Source organism: Asparagus officinalis, chromosome 10 (assembly GCF_001876935.1).
Source record: "Asparagus officinalis chromosome 10, Aspof.V1, whole genome shotgun sequence".
In the NCBI taxonomy this organism is placed as follows: domain Eukaryota; kingdom Viridiplantae; phylum Streptophyta; class Magnoliopsida; order Asparagales; family Asparagaceae; genus Asparagus; species Asparagus officinalis.
In genome coordinates this window covers 57,267,022-57,288,103 of record NC_033803.1, presented here as the reverse complement: position 1 = coordinate 57,288,103, position 21,082 = coordinate 57,267,022, and the positions used below count along the sequence as shown (strand labels likewise).

General features: G+C 36.2%; 1 long non-coding RNA gene across 1 annotated transcript; it reads right to left on the bottom strand.

Moving 5' to 3' along the window:
- LOC109826307 lies at positions 2,460–19,222 on the bottom strand. The gene is made up of 3 exons (XR_002243271.1): positions 19,039–19,222; positions 18,797–18,906; positions 2,460–2,730 (listed from the first exon to the last, which is right to left on the bottom strand). It is a non-coding gene; the product is annotated as an uncharacterized LOC109826307 (long non-coding RNA).

Genomic DNA, 21,082 nt, shown 5'->3' with positions numbered 1-21,082 from the left:
TTTCCTTTGCAGAGGGCTTATTGGTGTAAGCATCTACCAGATAATCAGCCAGGCAGTTAAGGTGATAACTCCTGCAGAAATGATCATCTTTAGCCCAAGAAGCTTCAGACTCAGAGTCTTCTCCAAAGTCAGATTTCTCTTCAGAAACCACATAGTAGATTTTTAGGAGTTGCATCCCAAAAATCACTTTTCGACGCCATGCGTTAAAGTTAGATCTATCAAAGTTTTCTAACTTGAGACAGTCCACTCTAAGAGTCCTCACAGGATCCATTGTAGATCAAAAATATTGCTTTAAGATTATTATAAATTATGGTTAAATCTGGAATTAAACAGTAAATAATGATGTACTGTAATTTTAAACTTTTTCAAGTTAACTGTTGTGCGTTTGTGAAACCATGTGCTTAAAACAATATTTGGCCTACTCCGATGCAAGGATCCCAAGGCCAAACTGTTTCCAGGAACAGCAATATAGTAGTCTGGTGTGCACCCACCCAGTACTGTCAAGATCTCCTCGATCTATAATATCTTTCGATCAAGGCAAAGATCTCCTCGATTTCAGAACCTTTCGGTTCAAAACCTTTCAGTTTAAAGATAAGTTCCTACGGGCACAGATTCTACAGCAGCAGCACAACAACAACAACAACGTCGATCTGACGTTCGTTTTTTAAGCTCGCATGTGTCTCTCAAAAGATGACCAATGGCTCTATTTATAGGCCTCTAAGGCCAGCTCAAGAGTCACTTGCAATTAATGTGACTATTACAATTCTAAATGGCAATTAAGATTGTAACATCAAAGAATTAAATTACTCTAAATATTGTTGTAACTGTTGCATACAGTAACTCCTGAATACGAGACAACCAATGGACGCGTTGCTACGAAACGCGAGGGTCACATCTCAGCAAATCATATGAATCTCGTTTGACAAACGAACCTCGTCAAACAGGCGAATCTCGTGTGACAAACGAACCTCGTCGAACGAGCGAACATCGTCAAACAAGCAAACCTCGTATGATAGACGAACCTCGTCAAACAGGCGAACCTCGTGTGACAAACGAACCTCGTCGAACGAGCGAACTTCGTCAAACAGGCGAACCTCGTATAACGGACGAACCTCGTTAAGCGAGCGAACATCGTCAAACAGACGAACCTCGTGTGACAAACGAACCTCGTCGAACGAGTGAACTTTGTCAAAGAGGCGAACCTCGTATGACAAGCGAACCTCGTCTGATCTTGTGAATCAAACGAACCTCGTCTGACTTTGAGAATGCTAGAGTCCCACCCTCGTGCGAATGCGTAGCTCATCCGCATGTTGCGAAGTAGCCTGTGAGGCAACCTTCGTGGCGACCATAGTGGCAGGCAACGCCTCGCCCCGATGCCTCCGTGCTCCTAACAAAGTGCCACTTAGCGTCTCAGCCCGATTAACCCCGATCCCCGGCCCATTGGCCCACGGCTCACGAGAACTTATGATTGATTAATTCAAATAAAACATTTCTCGGCTTGCCGTTGGCAAGCCTCGAACAATAGACCTTTTGAAACACAAAAACATTTAACTTTCCACTAGGCTACTAAGCATTTATGAAAAGTATTTGTAGTTAATATATATATAGTTTAAAAACTTATTTTGGAAAGCGGTTTTGACCAAAAAATCCAACAATCTATAAATCATTACTGACCATCTGTAGCTACTAAGTTAAATGTTTTTTTTAATATAGCTACTTAGTTAAATGTTTTTTCACGTAGTCTATAAATCATTAATGATCATTGTAGGCTGTAGCTACTTAGTTAAATGTTTTTTCACGTAGTCTATAAATCATTACTGATCATCTATAGGTTGTAGCTACTTAGTTAAATGTTTTTTCACGTAGTCTATAAATCATTATTGATCATTTGGAGGTTGTAGCTACTTAGTTAAATGTTTTTATTAATCCTGTTCGGTGCACCGATTGTTGCATCTCTTTGTATTCTTGACTTTTTAACTGGTGTCTTGTGTTGTGCGCGGCGGAAGCCAAAACCAAACCGATGTGCTTCGAGAGACCAAATCAAACAAATGCCGAGAGAAGCCAAACACAATCAAAATAACGGTACAAACTCAAACAACCAATTTTAACATGGTTTGGCAAGTTGGCTACGTCCATAGGGCAGGAAGGGGATGGAGTTTTCACTAATAGAGAAGAAGAGTACAAACTGAGATTACAAATCACTCGAACTCACTAATTAATCTCACAAACAAATTTCTAATTCTCTATAAATATAACCCTAACCAATAGCTCAGAAAATACATCTTTTCTGTGCTGCAAATATCCCAAATTCGCTGCTCATTCTCTCTTCCAATCGTTCCATATATATAAAAATCCTAAAACCAAAAACATACTAGAAATTCTTAAACAAAAAACAAAACAAATTAGGAATCCTAATAACATGTTACCAAAACAGATTTAGAATCACGTTACCAAAACAGATTAGGAATCTCAATAACCTGTTACAAAAACAAATTAGGAAACATATTAGGAACCTGCTATCCAACATTTTGCTGATATATCAAACATCTCGGCTATGATTAAAATACAATGATAGTCTGCAATAGTCTAGATGACTATCAAATTGGGGTGGGGGTGTGTGCGGGGGTGGGGGGGCGCTGAGACCCACAAGATAATCCTTGCTAAACGATTAGAGGCAGAGGTGCAAATGCATCAGACACGGATTGGATATGATGCTCATCACTTTCGTTTCTGCTTATTAATCACGAAAATGGATAAGAATATGAACAATCTTGGTAAGGAAAACTTATATGTATATCTGTCAAAACACATGGTTATGAATATGGTTACAGATTAAATGCTATCAATGCAGAGTGAATATGCTGGGAAATAACATATGGGATTGAAAAATATACAGATCATGTGATGCAACAGAGTCCAACAATATATTAGGCATATCCAAAAAAATCTAAGTTCAGATATCTGAATTATCAAAAATAATCTCAAAAGAATTAACTTAGTGGTTGAAACATATGTAAGTTTGCTACTATATTATCGACATGTGTTCAGATATATCCGGATCTAGATATTTCAATCTATATTTGTCTCTATAAAAGTTCCCTATTAGATATATAGATACTTGATAACCATATTGGTATGTATCTATGGTCCTCTACGTCTTCTTAAAAAACACGTTTTAATGATTAAAAATTTAAAACTTCCATATATTAGTGACGGTAATGCGACTAATAGGATTCGGATCCTCTTCACTATCTAAAAAGTAGTGAATGGACCACTACATAATCACAATCATTGATTATCTAGTTGGTGGTTGTGATTTTTTCTTTGAGTGCAAATTAGAAAATTGTACAATACATGGAGGTATGGTGAGTGTTAGATTTAGATTGTATCATAACTGCATACTAAGTAATCAACGATTGAGATTAAAAGTAGTGGTCTCTCCACTACTTTTTTGTAGTGAAGAGGATCCAAATTTGCGGCAAACAAGCTACATATATCTATCAGTAATTCGATTCTATTTTTAAAGGAAAATTAGCTCACATGCCTCAGTTGGATTTCAAATTAAAACATAACCCATATTTAGTATATCTCTGAAAGTTAAACAAATTTATATTATCACTACCTTTAGTAGTTCTTGTAGGGCCCCTATATTTAAGACCTTATGATCTCAATTAAAGCTGTAATTGCTCAAAACAAGAAACGTTCACAATAAAGGAAAATTGAGCTCCAAAGCCAAAGCAAAATTATGCCCGAATAATAACAAGCATAGGGATGAAATGCTCTGTTGAGAAGTAGTTTGTCACCACTGACTGAAAGGCTGCGCTCAAATAACAAGCATCCGAATAATGTCTCGGACCCTTCAAAACTAAAATCACTGATTTACAGGGATGAACGATGTAAAATATAATATGAGAATTCATATCTAGGGTTTCTCTGGAGAGAGATTTTTCATGAGGCGACAGGACTTGTTTACCATGCTAGTTGTCATAATGCTACCCACCTGTATGGTGACAACTAGGAGGTGGAAATAGTTCGGATATGGCTCAGATGTCATACTTACCACATTCATATCCGCTTGTTGTTCATAAATATAGATACGAGCATGCCTCGGTAAGGAAAACTCATACTCGTAACCGCTAAAATCGGATATAGATATAGATACATGGGGATGTATATGTGAATGTAAATGCGGATACAACCGGGATTTGAGAAACAAAAATAGTATCAAAAAAATATAGTTCATATGGTAGAAAAGAGTGTTGGCCCTATGGTTTTGATGATGATTTATCAAACAATTTATAGCTAATATGTTTTCTAGTTTTTGTGGTTTGTTTTTCTCTTTACAGGAATTCAACACACGGCAATCAAGAGTTAAAGATTCAAGTTCATGTGTGTGCATTCACCTAGGTATAAGAGTAGTTTGCTTACATATATCATATGATTATATTTAAGCTCAATATGTAAAAACAACACAAGTTTGACTTTTTCTATCATACAAATGATTTTCTATCAAACTTTGTTACAATAGCTTTTATTTTATGTTTACATCTCTTTCATACTTCATAATATATATATATATATATATTGATATATATACACAAGTTTACAAGTCATAGTTCAATTTTTGTGTTCATGAAAAACATGTTTTATGAACACTTTTCAAAAACAGTGAGTTTTCACAAATAAAAATTGCATTTCCAAAAATTCCTTTTCAAACATGTTTATTTTATCATTTAGAAACTGTTCCCAAAATTTTACTATTTTTGGAAATTGTTTAATATTTTTAATGTATTTTCAAATCAGCCTAAAACAGGTTTAAAACGTTTCAAAGCTCTTTGAACTGTTCTTTGTGCTTCGCGGTTGACCGCAGTTTCTCATGGTCGATCGCCGTATAAATGATTGTGTTGCAACGGCTACATTCTGATTTAATTCTCTGGGGGTATTTTGGTCTTTTCAATGTTGTTTTGGCTGATGTCTTGAGTGGGTATAAATACCCCATTGCTTTCTTCTTTCTATATACCAAGAGTTTATTTTACAGTGAGTTTTTAACAAAAGATTAAGAGTTGTTTAAGAACTGTTTAAGCTGATTTTGGTTGTCTGTTTCAAAAGAAGTTTTCTACAACAAGAAGAGGCTTTCAATTCCAACTGAGGATCATATCCTCATCATCATCTACTGTTCTTCTTGTTTATTGAGAAGTTTTCTAAACTCTTTCTTATATAGCTTATTGATTCATTTTCATAACTTAGCTATATTTAAATTGAGTTGCATATTTTCTATTCACTGTTATCACACACACTGTATTGAGCTTATAATATTTCTATACTATATATTGTTGGGTAGTGGTGTGTGATTTAGTGAGAGTGAGCTTCATTGTATTCTCATTTGTTATCGAGAACAAATCATTATATTTAACCATTATTGTGAGTATCACTTGTAATACACTTGTACACCGAGAGAAGTGTGAGGCGTGAGACGGGGTCGAATCCAATAGGAGTGGTGTCGGTTGACGAACCTAGGGAGAGGTTGTATCCGAGCACTTGAGAAGGAGGACACGGACTAGGTTCCTACACTTAGTGTGTAAAGTGTGATTGCATAGTATTTGTGTAGTGTGAGAGTTTTCGGTGATAGAAGTTCTAGTTTCCAAACCGGATTGTGATAGTGGAGATCTCCTCGAGGTGAGGAGCGGGGACGTAGGTCGTGGTGACCGAACCTCGTAAACATATCGTGTGTTTGTGTTCTGCTTAGCGTATATTTTTATTTGTGCTTATTCTTATCTTTCTTGTTCATATCCATCTCATATATTTCTTGCAATAACAAATTAATCAATATAATTTTAATTGGAAGTTAATCGGGATTAGATTAGCATAAGATCCTAATCACCCCCCCCTCCCTCTAGGATCTAACAATTGGTATCGGAGCTTGGTGCTCTTTGATTTAAGGTCTAATCGCATTGAGTTAAAGATCTAAGTTATCGTTTTTGTGCTAATCTAGTTTTGATTATATTTTGCTTCTTGCATATAATCATTATGGATATGAAGTTATCGTTTTTGTGCTAATCTAGTTTTGATTATATTTTGCTTCTTGCATATAATCATTATGGATATGTATGATGCATCTAGTTTAGGTTATGCTATTAATGTTGCTCCTCATTTGGATATTTTCCCTATGCTCAATGGTGTGTTAGATTCAAACTTTTTTGTTCAATCTAAACAATTCGATTTATGGGAATTTATTGAGGATGCTTATATTGTTCCTACTTCGGAAAAATCCAAGTGGAATAAAGATGATAAAAGAATGTTTAATATGAACAAACTTTTGTTAGAATATTTGCTTAGTGCCTTTCACTCATCTTATTCTAACAAATTTGCTCATTTTGATAGTGTTTACACCTTATAGAAATTTATTGAAGCACATCAAGGGGACTTGGAGGCTATTCAACAAGCGTTGGAAAATCCCATTTTGAGTTCTGAAGAAGTCTCATCTCCATGTACACTACCACTAGGTGATAACTCTAGTGATGTATGCGAGCTTGACAACGATGATGTTATTACTTTTGATGAGCTTGCTCTTGAGTTTGAAAAATTATACAATTGCTATATTGATGTAAAAAGTAAGTATGTTAATATAAAATCCACTCATGAAACACTAGTCACTAAGTTTGATTTCATTGCAAATGAAAATATAATTCTTAAAGAATGCAATGAAAATTTGATATTAGAAAATGCTAAGTTGCTTCATGAAAAATGTGATGCTATGTTAGAAGTAGATAAATTAAAATCTATGATAAATAATCATGCTTATCCTACTTCTAGTAGCAATGCTTGTATGCATAATGATGAGTTGAATCAAATGAGAAAACGCATATCTACCTTAGAGTCAACACTAAACAATTGTATTGCTAATAACAAAAAGCTTATGGACTTTCGTGTAAAGTTCAATGTTAATTCTTCTAAGAAACCTATTCACTATGCACACATGTATGACAAAATTCATAAATGTTCTATATGTGGTCTTAAAGGCCATTTAGCCCAATTTTGTCATAATGCACAAAAATTGACAAGCTTATTTATGATTGTGCATCCCATCAAGCTTCTTCATCTCATACACATGTACACACACATAGTGTAAATCATAAACATACTCATGTGTACAAATGTGATTATTGTGGTCGTTTTGGTCATTTGGCCATGTTTTGTTTTGATTTGAAAAGAAATTCTCGTTTGCAAAATAATTACAAAGAAAAATCTATTTTTACAAATGAACCACGTGCATATCATTTCGGTCAACGCAAACCATTCAAACCCCTATATTACACAAATTGTAATCGTATGGGTCATGTTTACGATTTTTGTTTTGATCGTATCGGTGCACAAAATACCCCCAAGCGGGTTCATAACCCTAGATCCTTGGATTTACATGATAGGGGTCATGTCCCAAATATTATTGGAATCAAAATGATTTGGGTATCAAAATGAGCTTTATTTCACATTTTTGTTTTTGTTTTTTGAATAATTAGTTTTTAAGCTTAAATGTTTATTTTCTTTGATGTTAAGACAAAATAAAATGTTTTTCATGGATTACTAAGTAAAAGCTTTATATATAGATATAATTTTTATAAAACAAAATTATTTAATGATCCAAATCAAACTTTTCTCAAAATCCAGATTTTACAATGTTTTTGCTGATATTTTTCTCACGATCGACCGCCACGGTCGACCGTCAAAGTTTCTGCCTCAAAGCTTAGGCTCTGTGATTTTCGCGGCCGACCACCACGATCGACCGCGAGAGAATTTTTTTGCTTCCTGTTTAATTTCTTATCGAGTTTCAGTTTTTGTTTGATAACGTTTCTAAACCCGATTCTTCTATCACCCTTGATTTCATTTTTGAGCTGATCTAGGCCATTGATTCTTCCTCTTTTGACCCGACCCTCTCTATTCCCCTCATTTCGAAACTTTCTTCCCCAAAATCGATTTCTGCTTAGATTCTCCTCACGGTCGCCCGCCGTTCGCCTTCGATCGACCACGGTCTCCCTTGAGGATCTCTCTTCATCGATTCCTGTTGGCAATTAGTTGGGTAATCTCTCCTCTCTCAATCTTGTGTTCTTTCTCTATTCTAGGGTCTCCTTGTCAATTCTAGGGTTTCTGCTTAAATATTATCTGTCAATATCCTATTTTTGATCCTATCTTGTATAATGCCTCCTAGAAAGAAATCTAAACAAGATACTGGCTCTTCATCATCTATTGCCTCTAACTATGAGGATTTTCTACTGTTCAAATCTCTAGTTAAGAAATATAGGAAACTTTGTAAGTTGAAAATTTTATCTGGCAGATATATCAAATATGAGTAATTAGCCATCTATAATATTCATGAAATTCTATCTGTTGTTGGGTTGCATAAATTGTTAGATGTGGAACGAATTAGCCATCTATAATATTCATGAAATTCTATCTGTTGTTGGGTTGCATAAATTGTTAGATGTGGAACGTAAGGTTCCCTATTACCCATTTCTTGTTTATCTATTTTATGCAAACCTGTCTGTTTCATCTTCAGCTGATGGTCTTCAAACCATCAATACATTTGTTAAGAATGTTCATATATCATTTTCTGCTGATGAGTTTACGGGAATCCTTAAGATCCCGTCAAGTGACGTTGAGCTCATGTCTATTGAACACACCGATCAGGATGTGAACGATATTTTGTTTAAGCCCGGTTGCTCTTATCCTATGAATAATAATTCTCTTAATCCCACAGCCAAAATCATAGCACGAATTGTTGCTCAGAATCTCATTCCTAAGACTGGTAGCTTTGATCACTTTGCTCCTGACAAAGTTAATGCTGTGTATGCTATTTTTGCCAAAATAAAAGTGAATTGGGCAAATGTTTTCCTTAAAAACATGGCATGCAAGCATTTCAAGTTCCTCCCCTTTGGTTGTTTTATCACTCTTATCCTTCAACACTTCGGTGTTGATCTGTCTCATGAACCCAAAGTTGATCCTAGTAAGGAATATTTTGATAGAGTTTCCCTCTCTAGAATGCAACTTTCAGACTCTTTATCTAATCCTATAAAACCATCATCTTCCCGATCTCGCTCTAGAGCTTCTACTATTTCAGCTTCTGAGGTCTTTGACCGTCTGGATCGTCTTGAGACTCAGGTCTCAAGTATTTAGAAGGATATTAGGACTCTCCTTAGCTATCAGCGTCAGTCTCTTGGGATTCAGGATCCGTCAGTCTCTTGGGATTCAGGATCCCTCTTCCAGCTCTGACACTGATTCTGAAGAGGGCTCTGAAGAAGGATCTGCTTCTGGTTCGGGATATGGCTCTGCATCTAAATCTGATGATGGTAGTGATCGATACTTGCTTTTTATGGATTTATATTTTGTAGAACTAAAACTGGATATTTAACTTTTATTTTGAAGTTGTAATAACTTTATGGTGTGCGTTTGAAAACCATGTGATTAAACTGGATATTTAACTTTTATTTTGAAGTTGTAATAACTTTATGGTGTGCGTTTGAAAACCATGTGATCTTGTGGAACTATCTATGTTTATTGTGAAGTTGTAATAACTTTATGGTGTGCGTTTGAAAACCATGTGATCTTGTGGAACTATCTATGTTTATTGTAGTTATGATAGCTTATGACTATCTTTTTATGGTTTTTATATCCTCTGAACAATGTATTGTGAAAACATGCTGTTAAGCATGCTTTTTTGTTAAAAATCTGGTTTGGCTTTTGATTCATATGCTTATGCTCTTAGTAGCTTGTTCAAATGTTTATGGATGTTTATGGATGTGTATGGATGGTTATAGATGTTTAGCTCCCATATATGTTCCTTTTATGTTATTTATGCAAATTGACAGGGGGAGTATTGGCCATACATTTATTTATAATCTGTGCATGAATGCAGGGGAAGCGTTGCTCCTATTTTTTCCCTTTTTGATGTTGTCAAAGGGGAAGAAAAACTACATATTATTGTTTAATTTATTGGTTTATTCATGTTGATGGAAAAACTACATGTAATGTTTGGTTTATTCATATGAATTTCATATCATTAAATAAATTGTTTGCCATCATCAAAAAGGGGGAGATTGTTGGCCCTGTGGTTTTGATGATGATTTGTCAAACAATTTATAGCTAATATGTTTTTTAGTTTTTGTGGTTTGTTTTTCTCTTTACAGGAATTTAACACACGACAATCAAGAGTTAAAGATTCAAGTTCATGTGTGTGCATTCACCTAGGTATAAAAGTAGTTTTCTTACATATATCGTATGATTATATTTAAGCTCAATATGTAAACACAACACAAGTTTGACTTTTTCTATCATACAAATGATTTTCTATCAAACTTTGTTACAATAGCTTTTATTTCATATTTACATCTCTTTCATACTTCATAATATTAATATATATATATATATATATATATATATATATATATATATATATATATATATATATATATATATATATAGTATGCATGAAATATATACACAAGTTACAAGCCATAGTTTCAATTTTGTGTTCAGTAGAAAAACAGTTTTTGAACTCTTTTAAAAAACAGTGAGTTTTCACACGAAAATTGCATTTCTAAAAATTCTTTTCTTAAACATGATTTGTTTTATATCATTAGAAACTTTTATTGGGATGCGGTCGAGCCATGACGGTCGACCGTGGCTGCGTCCAGAGACTTTTGCGGTCGATCGTCACCGATCGGACCGCCCGTTTATTTCAAAGCTGTGAACTGTGTTTCTTTGTGGCTTCGGCGGTCGAGCCTGCGGGTTTGCTCAATGGTTTCGATCGACCTATAAATGATTGTGTTGCAACGGCTACTTCTGTATTTAAATTCTCTGGGGGTACTTATTGGTCTTTTCAATGTTGTTTTGGCTGAGTCTTTATGTGGGTATAAATACCCATTGCCTTTCTTCTTTCTATATACCAAGATTTTATTTTATGTGAGTTTTTAACAAAAAGATTAAGAGTTGTTTAAGAAACTGATTTAAGCTGATTTTGGGTTGTCTGTTTCAAAGAGAAGTTTTCTAACAACAAGAAGAGGCTTCAATTACCAACTGAGGATCAATGATCTCTCATCATCATCTGTTCATGTTCTTCTTGTTTATTGAGAAAGTTTTCTAAAACTCTTTCTTTATATAGCTTATTGATTCAATTTTCATAACTTAGCCTTGATATTTAAAATTGAGTTGCACTATTTCTATTCACTGATATCACACACACTGTATTGAGCTTATAATATTTCCATACTATATATTGTTGGGTAGCGGTGTGTGATTTAGTGAGAGTGAGCTTCATTGTGTTCTCATTTGTTATCGAGAACAAATCATTGTATTTAATCATTATTGTGAGTATCACTTGTAATACACTTGTACATCGAGAGAAGTGTGAGGCGTGAGACGGGGTCGAATCCAATAGGAGTGGCGTCGGTTGACGAACCTAGGGAGAGGTTGTATCCGATCACTTGAGGAAGAGGACACGGGCTAGGTTCCTGTACTTAGTGTGTAAAGTGTGATTGCATAGTGTTTGTTGTGTGAGAGTTTTTGGTAAACTTGTAAACCGAGTGTGTAGAAGTTCCGACTTCCAAACCGGATTGTGATAGTGGAGATCTCCTCGAGGTGAGGAGAGGGGACGTAGGTCGTGGTGACCGAACCTCGTAAACATATCGTGTGTTTGTGTTTTTGGCTTAGCGTATGATTTTTATTTGTGCTTGAATTCTTAATCTTTTTGTTCATATCCATCTCATATATTTCTTGCAAGAACAAATTAATCATACAATTTTAATTAAAAGTTAATCGGATTAGATTAGCCATAAGACTCTAATCACCTCCCCGTGCCCCCGCCCGCGCCGTCTCGCCCGGGAAGGCCCGCATCACCGACCTCTACCCGCGATCCGCCCACGCCTACCCTCCCTCTAGGGTCTAACAAAGAGTTCATTATATTTATTAGTCTCAAATTCATTAATCTAAAGATTGAAAGAATTGCAGCTCTATGATCAACATATATTTGGATATTTCGGATACAGATACTATATTTCACTAGAAAACCATACTCGTAAGCATGTTCTATCGGTTATAAATTGAGTAAATGTATCTGTATTTAATAGATACAGTTACAGATATTTTTACCACCCCTAGTGACATCTCTTGTCTAGTGATTGACTGTCTTTGTTAGTTCCCACAATTTTAACATATGCGGTATATATGGCACTCAGTGATAACCTCATTGTGGTGTTAATCACGCATGTGACTCTATCTAGACAGTAGTGTCATGCAACCGCTTACTAGAGAGATAGATGCAAAATATCTTCTCATATTGTGTACTCCATGACAGAGATAGATCCATATGTAGGCTTTAGAGGTGCCATTGCACTCCTAAGATTATAGAAATTACATTCTAAGGCCTTGTGAACTTCCATTTTGCTCCCCTATAATTTAAAAACTTTTGCACCCCATTTAAGTTTTAGGCAGTTTAAGTTGAACATTTAGCTTACTTGTTAAGAATTTTTTTATAATATTGTATTTTAATTTTTCGATAAATAGATACTTATCGAGTCTGCTCCGCAAAGAAATCTATTTTTGATCCGCGCTACTTCATGGTAAATGAATTGGACCATTGTGGAATGTTACCAACATGCAATATTAGGAAATTCTCTTAACTGTTCCTTCACGTACGTGATTGGGGTTTTGCACCGTTTTAAGTCCAATGCCGTGTTGCGTTATTTCATCACATTCTTTTGGAGGAATGTCAAATTTTAAATAATTAATTATGAGGAGTTGTTGAGTCCAATTGTTGGGTTTTCTTTTTCTATGCCTTTCTCCTTTTCTTTTTGTTTATGTGAAAGTTAGTGTTCGCCTTTTAAGGTGTGTCGCTACATGTGGCCCTACTTGCTACGTTCTTACCTGATGCATCCAAATGACATTTTACATTATAACGTTTAATCCTCAATAACACGATATTTTACATTATAAAATTTAAAAAGTAAAAGAAAAGAGGGGGAGGTGGGGTGTTTGTTGTTGAGGATTTGCAGCAACCATTTTTGTCGCACATAATTACGTTATGCGCGTGATTAACTTTAATCTTTTCTTCAATGTAATTAAATTCTCCACTTAATGGCTAAAAATTGTCACTGTTTTCAAACCATGGAGAATGTTGACATAAAACTTGCTACTTGAATTATTTATTGACAATTGTTGTCACAGTGAGCAACTGCAATCCCATGGTAAGTATGGTACTAATTGGTTTTAGAATTAACCACAAATTGTTCCAAGTATAAAGACATAGAAGATTGGGACTTTGAAGTGATATCATCTCATCAATCAAGAAATCAATTAGGTCACGTAAATTTCATCATCAAAGCTGGTATCATTTGGTTTGTAAGCTCTCTGGGTTTTAATGGTAAATCTAGAAAAAATAAGAAGTTCAAGGTATAACATGGCGATAGCAAACTAGACGATGAGCGATTGGAATGTTGAATTCCTACGTAATTTCAAACTTAGTACTCAACAAAAAGAAAGAGATAGTGATAAAAAATGTCATAATATCAAAATCATATTTATCAAGGCAATGCTTCATTCATGGCTCCAACCCATGTGAACAATGACACAAGAGAACGAGACTTTTGGACGAAAGAGACTTAGAGAGATGCCCACACAAAAACTTTGACGAAACTCTCATAGATGATAGACAAATCAATACACTAATCACATTGTGGTAATATATTTACTCCGAGACAGCTATGTACAAACTACCTCTTCCCTTATAAATACCCATCTAATGTAAAGGGTAAAGCATTCAACAACAAATCCTATCTTCTTCCCTCTTCTATTCATTGCCGACCGATGATAATCAGCATCGGCGACCCGTTTAAGGGTCGTCTATGGCCAAGCTTGGCTATAGTCTTTGCCACTCTCTTGGCTTATGACAATGTCGTCACCGCCGCAGATTCTTACATTTATAGTTCACCACCACCACCACCTTCACCATCTCCGCCACCACCATATGTTTATAAGTCTCCACCACCACCATCTCCTTCTCCACCTCCGCCTTATGAATACAAATCCCCACCACCTCCGATGATATCTCCACCACCACCTTATACGTATAAGTCTCCACCACCTCCATTTGCATCTCCTCCACCACCATATGAATATAAATCTCCACCACCACCCTCACCTTCACCACCTCCGCCTTATGAGTATAAATCTCCACCACCACCCTCCCCCTCTCCTCCTCCGCCTTATGAGTATAAATCTCCACCACCTCCATCATCTTCACCTCCACCTCCTTATGAGTATAAATCTCCACCGCCTCCCTCGCCTTCTCCACCACCACCTTATGAATACAAATCTCCACCACCACCAAAGAAGTCTCCACCTCCACTGTATGAGTATAACTCTCCACCACCACCAGAGAAGTCTCCACCTCCGCCTTACCATTATAAATCTCCACCACCACCATCTCCATCTCCACCAGCTCCTTATGTCTACAAATCTCCACCACCTCCTTCACCATCACCGCCGCCACCTTATGTGTACAAGTCTCCTCCACCACCTAAGAAATCTCCACCTCCACCATACTACTACAAATCACCATCCCTGCCTTCTCCTTCGCCTCCACCTTATTACTACAAATCTCCTCCTCCTCCTAAAAAGTCTCCACCTCCGCCATACTATTACAAGTCTCCTCCTCAACCATCGCCATCTCCTCCCCCTCCCTACTACTATCAATCACCTCCACCCCCCAAGAAATCTCCACCACCTCCTTACTACTACAAATCTCCACCACCTCCTAAAGAGTCTCCTCCTCCGCCATACTTCTATAAATCACCACCTCCTCCTTCTCCGTCTCCACCTCCTCCATATTATTACCACTCTCCTCCGCCTCCCGTAAAATCTCCACCTCCTCCTTACCGCTACAAATCTCCTCCACCACCGGTTAAATCTCCAACACCTCCCTACTTCTACAAATCTCCACCTCTGCCTGTGAAATCTCCTCCACCTCCATACTACTATGTGTCACCACCACCTCCGGTGAAATCTCCACTGCCTCCTTATTACTATAAATCTCCACCACCGCCCACAATTTCTCCACCGCCTTACCACTCTCTTCCACTGGTAGTAGTGACCGGAAAAATCTACTGCTTCAAGTGCTACGATTGGAATTACCCGGACAAACATTCTCGCAAGAAACTCCTCAAAAGTATATATTGTTGCACAATTTTTGTGAAAATTAATCAAGCTAAATGCTTCATCATATTTTGACTAAAAGTAGAAATTTTTTACTAAATCATCAAGTGTAAAATGTATTTTACAAAAGTATAACTGTTATATATACTTATTAGTTAAAAGACACAACCATACCGTTTGCACTATAAGATAGCACATTGGCATAGCAAACATCCACAAAAAAGTAGGCAGTAGTTGTGTCCACATGCTGAAATCTTTATTTAAAATCATTTTTAATTCTGCATGATACCCTACCTAAAAATATTTAATTACTCATTCAAAATCTGAGTAACATATATGCTCATTTAATATTCAACAATTGATGGAGTATTTTTTTTCGGTCAGATGCTATTGTGAAGGTGACATGCAAGGGTGGACACAAGCATGTCGGATTCGGTGAGACCAATATCCATGGAAAATACAGTGTAGAAATCAAGGGCTATCCCTATTGGAAGTATGGAGCTAAGGGATGCACGGTTGAGCTCCATGCTGCTCCTAAGGGATCAAAATGCAACATGAAGACCAAGCTCAACAAATTCCAACCCCTCAAACTCTCTTATTCTCACAAAGAGATTGTGCTCTTGTCTAAATCAATGGCCTTTGCTCCTAAGAAGTCATACATGGAGTGCCACAAACATCACCACCATCATTCCAAGCCATCACCTCCCAATCCACCAACTTATTATTACAACTCTCCACCTCCACCAAATTACTACTATAAGTCACCTCCTCCTCTAATGAAGCCTCCACCTTCTCGATACTATTACAAATCACCCCCACCTCCCTCACAATCTCCTCCTCCGCCATTGAAATCTCCTCCTTCCCCCTACATGTACAAGTCTCCTCCTCCCCCCATGAAATCTCCTCCTCCTCCTTACATGTACAAGTCTCCTCCTCCACCAATGAAGTCTCCTTCTCCTCCTTACATGTACAAGTTTCCACCCCCACCAATGAAATCTCCTCCTCCTCCCTACATGTACAAGTCTCCTCCTCCACCAGTGATGTCTCCTTCTCCTCCTTACATGTACAAGTCTCCACCCCCACCAATGGAATCTCCTCCTCCTCCCTATATGTACAAGTCTCCTCCTCCACCAGTGAAATCTCCTCCTCCTCCCTACATATACAAATCTCCACCTCCACCAATAACGTCTCCTCCTCCTCCCTATATGTACAAGTCTCCACCTCCACCTTCACCATCTCCACCACCTCCCTATGTCTACAAGTCTCCACCTCCACCATCACCACCACCTCCCTACGTTTACAAGTCCCCTCCACCTCCATCACCATCACCACCACGTCCCTACGTTTACAAGTCTCCTCCACCTCCATCACCATTGCCACCTCCTCCCTATATCTACAAGTCTCCTCCACCACCATCACCATCACCACCACCACCCTATGTCTACAAGTCTCCTCCACCTCCATCACCATCGCCTCCTCCTCCTTACCTCTACAAGTCCCCTCCTCCTCCATCACCATCCCCACCACCACCATTACCTCTACAAGTCCCCTCCCCCTCCATCACCATCGCCATGTCCTCCCTATGTCTACAAGTCTCCTCCCCCTCCATCACCATCCCCACCTCTAACCTACATTTACTCCTCCCCACCACCACCTCTCCACTACTAAGCATAAACCCTTCATGGGTCTCTCCTCCTCATCAATCAAGTAAGTTCTTCATTAACGACATGTGTTGTTTCTTTGACACTATTAGAGTCTATATTTACAAGTAATTTTATGTTATGAAGAACTTCTGTTCACAGGCACTATTGTTGACAAAATAAAGGAAGGTTGGATAAGAGGGAGGTTCTTGCGCCAAGCTTTTCATTTTAACGTGAGGAATTCCTGGAATAATGTCAATAATAAGCACCTTAAGGATGCAATAGAGGATCAAACCAGTCCAAGGGCCTTCATGGTGGCTGCAACCTTACTTTGTATAGTTTTCACTAGTTCTCGAACGAGTAGAGAGCTTACGCATGGACCTATGTAAGTGGCTGTAGAAAAAAGTTGCAACTGGTGGCGATCATTTCCTTTCCTTTTCCTTTTATCGTCGAGTGTGCATTCTTAAACTTATTGTATGTATTTCCCCATCTATTCTTTATCTATCTAATATGATTGTTTACATGTTTGGTACTTTCCACTAATCAGGATACTTCTTTGTGTTCTTCTTTTATGCCTTTTTGCTACTTTGCAATAATTCTCTCGAAAAACTATCTCCAAAAAGATGGAATCTTTGAATCGGTGTGAATGAGTAGGTTTTAAGGATTAGTCGTTAGAGGTAAGAATTTATAAAGCCTCAATCTTCATTGTAATATAGTGAAAAGGACTTTGAGAAGCAAGTTGATATACATAATTCTTCCTTTTTACCACTAGTTATCCACAATTCATGTGTGATTCATCTGCCCTTTCTCTCTGACACATAAATCAAAAGTGACCAAATAAATGTCAAGAATGTTTTATCATTGATTAAGCACTAAAAAAATAATGCTAAAAAGATATAGAGTTGAGCTAGAATTCACTTAATTGGAAAGGAGAAGTTGTCACCTAACTTTTTCATCCATTCATTTTACTTTGAGATTTATATTGGAATGTGAGACTATCTTTGGGATGTGTGTCTTAATGTGTATCTAATGTCAATAGGATTCTATAAGCAAAATGAATGGATAAAAAATTGGGTGGACAACTCCCCTTACCTACTTTACTGGATTCTAGCTCAACTCAATAAACATATATACGTAACAATTTCCAAAACAATCCATATAAATAATAAATGAGTTAGATATGAATAATAACATAAAATATAGAAAGATGTGGATAATAGGTGCTTACAAGCAAGACCCTTTATATTATTTATGCAATCAGTAGTAACTAGAATACTACAAGCATATATCTATACTACTATATAAAAAATATTATCAGGGAGACAAATGTGAAGGAATTTATTATTATTCCTTAAATTTAAGAATAAATGGTCATTTTAGAAGAAAAAAAAGGTAATTTGGTCATTTGACAACATAATTTAATGATGTGAGTTCCATCTCTCTCTTCTCTCTCCTGAGGTTCCAATTTTTGCATTATTCCATCTCCTTTTCAAATTAAAAATTTCATGCATAACCCTTTTAAATCATATTATTGAAAAAAATAACAATAATGCAACGCTATGTAAGCTAAGTAGTGATATATTTTAGATAAAGAGACTTATTTAACATTATATAATATTCAATTAAAAATATGTTTTAAGAACTAAAAAATTATATACCTTTCATAATTATGCTGATAAATTTATAAAAATTGGGTGAAATTTCTTATGTGTAATAATTTTTGTTGCTTCAATCTAAAATAAATATACCCTCGTGTTACAACTGAGAAACTATTATATGAATTTTAAGCTCGCTTCCATTTCTCGCATCAAAGTGAAAGAGGCAATAATAATTATTTCCATGCATGAAAGTTATACATACCTGTAAACAGATTTTTATTATCTTGATCCTGTCCATTATGCACGTGCCAACATGCTAGTAAACATAATCACAAAAGAAGTAAAAAAGAGAACACGTACCTGTGACTTTGGTCTTTTGTGCGCGAGCACTTTCGGCTTCAATTTTCCTTCCATCTTCTCAAGCTTCAAAACCCTTTTTCGCTAGGTCTCGTGGTAAAACCCTACCCAAGCTTCAAAAGTAAGTCGCAAAAAAAATCAGAAAAAGCTTCCATTAATATTGAAGTAATTGGCATAAAAAGCTCAAAACTTTTAAGTTTTCTAAAGAGTACAACATGATTGATCAACTGAAATCCTAGTCTTACCTATTCGATGGGCTTGGGGCTTGAAATTGAGTGTTTTCGAATCGAATTAGGGATGATCATGTTCGGAACGAAGACGAGAGTTTTGATTGGATTTGTTTCTCGACGCTTAGGACTTGTTTGGATTGAGGGAAAGAAAGGAGAATGGAAGTTAGGGAACCATGAGGTGAACTTATTCACCTAATTAGTTCCCCTTGGTTTACCCCTTAATAGTATAAAATTTATTATCCCAAATTAGGGTGTAACCAAGGGGAAGGGAACTCCCTTCCCTTTCCTTCTCTCACCTAGTTTCCCTTAACTTCCCTTAACCCCATTGAAATCCAAACACACCCTTAAGTTATGTTTGAGGTCCGAAGGTGGAAGCCCACGGGACTTTGGACCTTACCCGGCAGTCATATGAAGTCCAAATTTATAGAGGTTTTTCAGTAGTACTCCCTCACATCTTTAATTTCTTTGTATTTGGTCCCCCAAATCATTGAAATTGCTATAGGTGAGCCAAATCTTATAAATTGTTTTAAATTAAGGGGTTTTTATTTCTAGGCCCATTTATTTACTCAATTTTACCTATAAACCCAATCATTATTACTTGTACCTTTAAACCCAATTCTCTTTTTGTATTTGTCTTTAGACCCAGTTTACAAAATACAATACTTTCATATGTGGACCCCCCAAGTTTTTTCTTAAATTCTAATTATAACCTTTTCAGATTTTATCTCATGTAAGTGGGCCCCTTTAAAAAGTTAAAAAATAAAAAAAAAATGAAGATAGAGAGAGAGAGAGAGAGAGAAACGGGGGTTCCCCTGTTTCCCTCCTCTCCCGCGCGAGTGAGCTCTCCTCTCACTCCATTTCTGAATTAACTACCCTCTTATAAACTCATCATTTAATCCTCACCCACTTATCAATCCATCATTAATGTGTAGGGTGTGATTTTGGTGTTTATTCGTCACTTTCTTAGCAATTGAAGGTAAAATTTTGTAATTTACTCAACTATCAAGTTTATAGCATTAATTTCTCATTTTATTCATGATAACTATTTGACATTGTTATTCATGAATTCATAAAAATTAGTAAAATTTGTTACTTTTGATAAAATATTAGTTAAATGAGGTTTTGTAATTAACCACTCATTAATTTCACATTAGTTATTTCACGTGATTATTTCACACTAATTAATCATTATTATTCATGAATTCATAAAAATTAGTTAAATTTGTTATATTTGATAAAATTTTAGTTAAATTTTATTTTAGTATAGAATGATAACCTGTAAGTATAACATGAAATACAAGACTTGTAAGTATAGCATGATATCATGTAAGTATAGTATGATGCACTATAAGTATAGCATGATATCCTCTAAGTATAGCATGATGCACTGTAAGTATAGCATGATACGCTGTAAGTAAAACATGATATCCTGTAAGTGTAGCATGATACGCTGTAAGTATAGCATGATATTCTGTAAGTGTAGCATGATATACTATAAGTATAGCATGATATCTTGTAAGTGTAGCATGATACACTGTAAGTATAGCATGGTATCCTGTAGCATTATTTTAGTTGTCTTGATTTTAGTTGTCTATCTTTGATGAAATTTTTCTTAAATTTGTTTATTTTTTGTGACAAACACAGATGGATGAAGAATTGTATTGTGCATTGACGTATTTTAGAGGAAATGATCACTTTTTAAAATTAAATGTCAACGGGAGTTACAAAGATTTGGTGGTTGCAGTGCAAAACCTAATTGCTTGTAGTGTAAGCACAATACAGTTGACTTACAAAGTACCCCACACACAAGAAATTTGTGTGTGTGTGTGTGTGTATGTGATGATGATGATGTCTAGATAATGTTCAACATACATCGAAGTTGCAAGGAGAATATTGTTGTCATGAACGCTGAGATGAATCGAGAGATATTATTTATGCGACAAGCTAATACTGTCCATATAAGGTAATTTACACTTTTAATATAGTTTCATACTTTTACCATCAATTCAAAAGTTCTCACTTTCTTTAACTCTTGTACAATTTTCTATGCAATAATCTG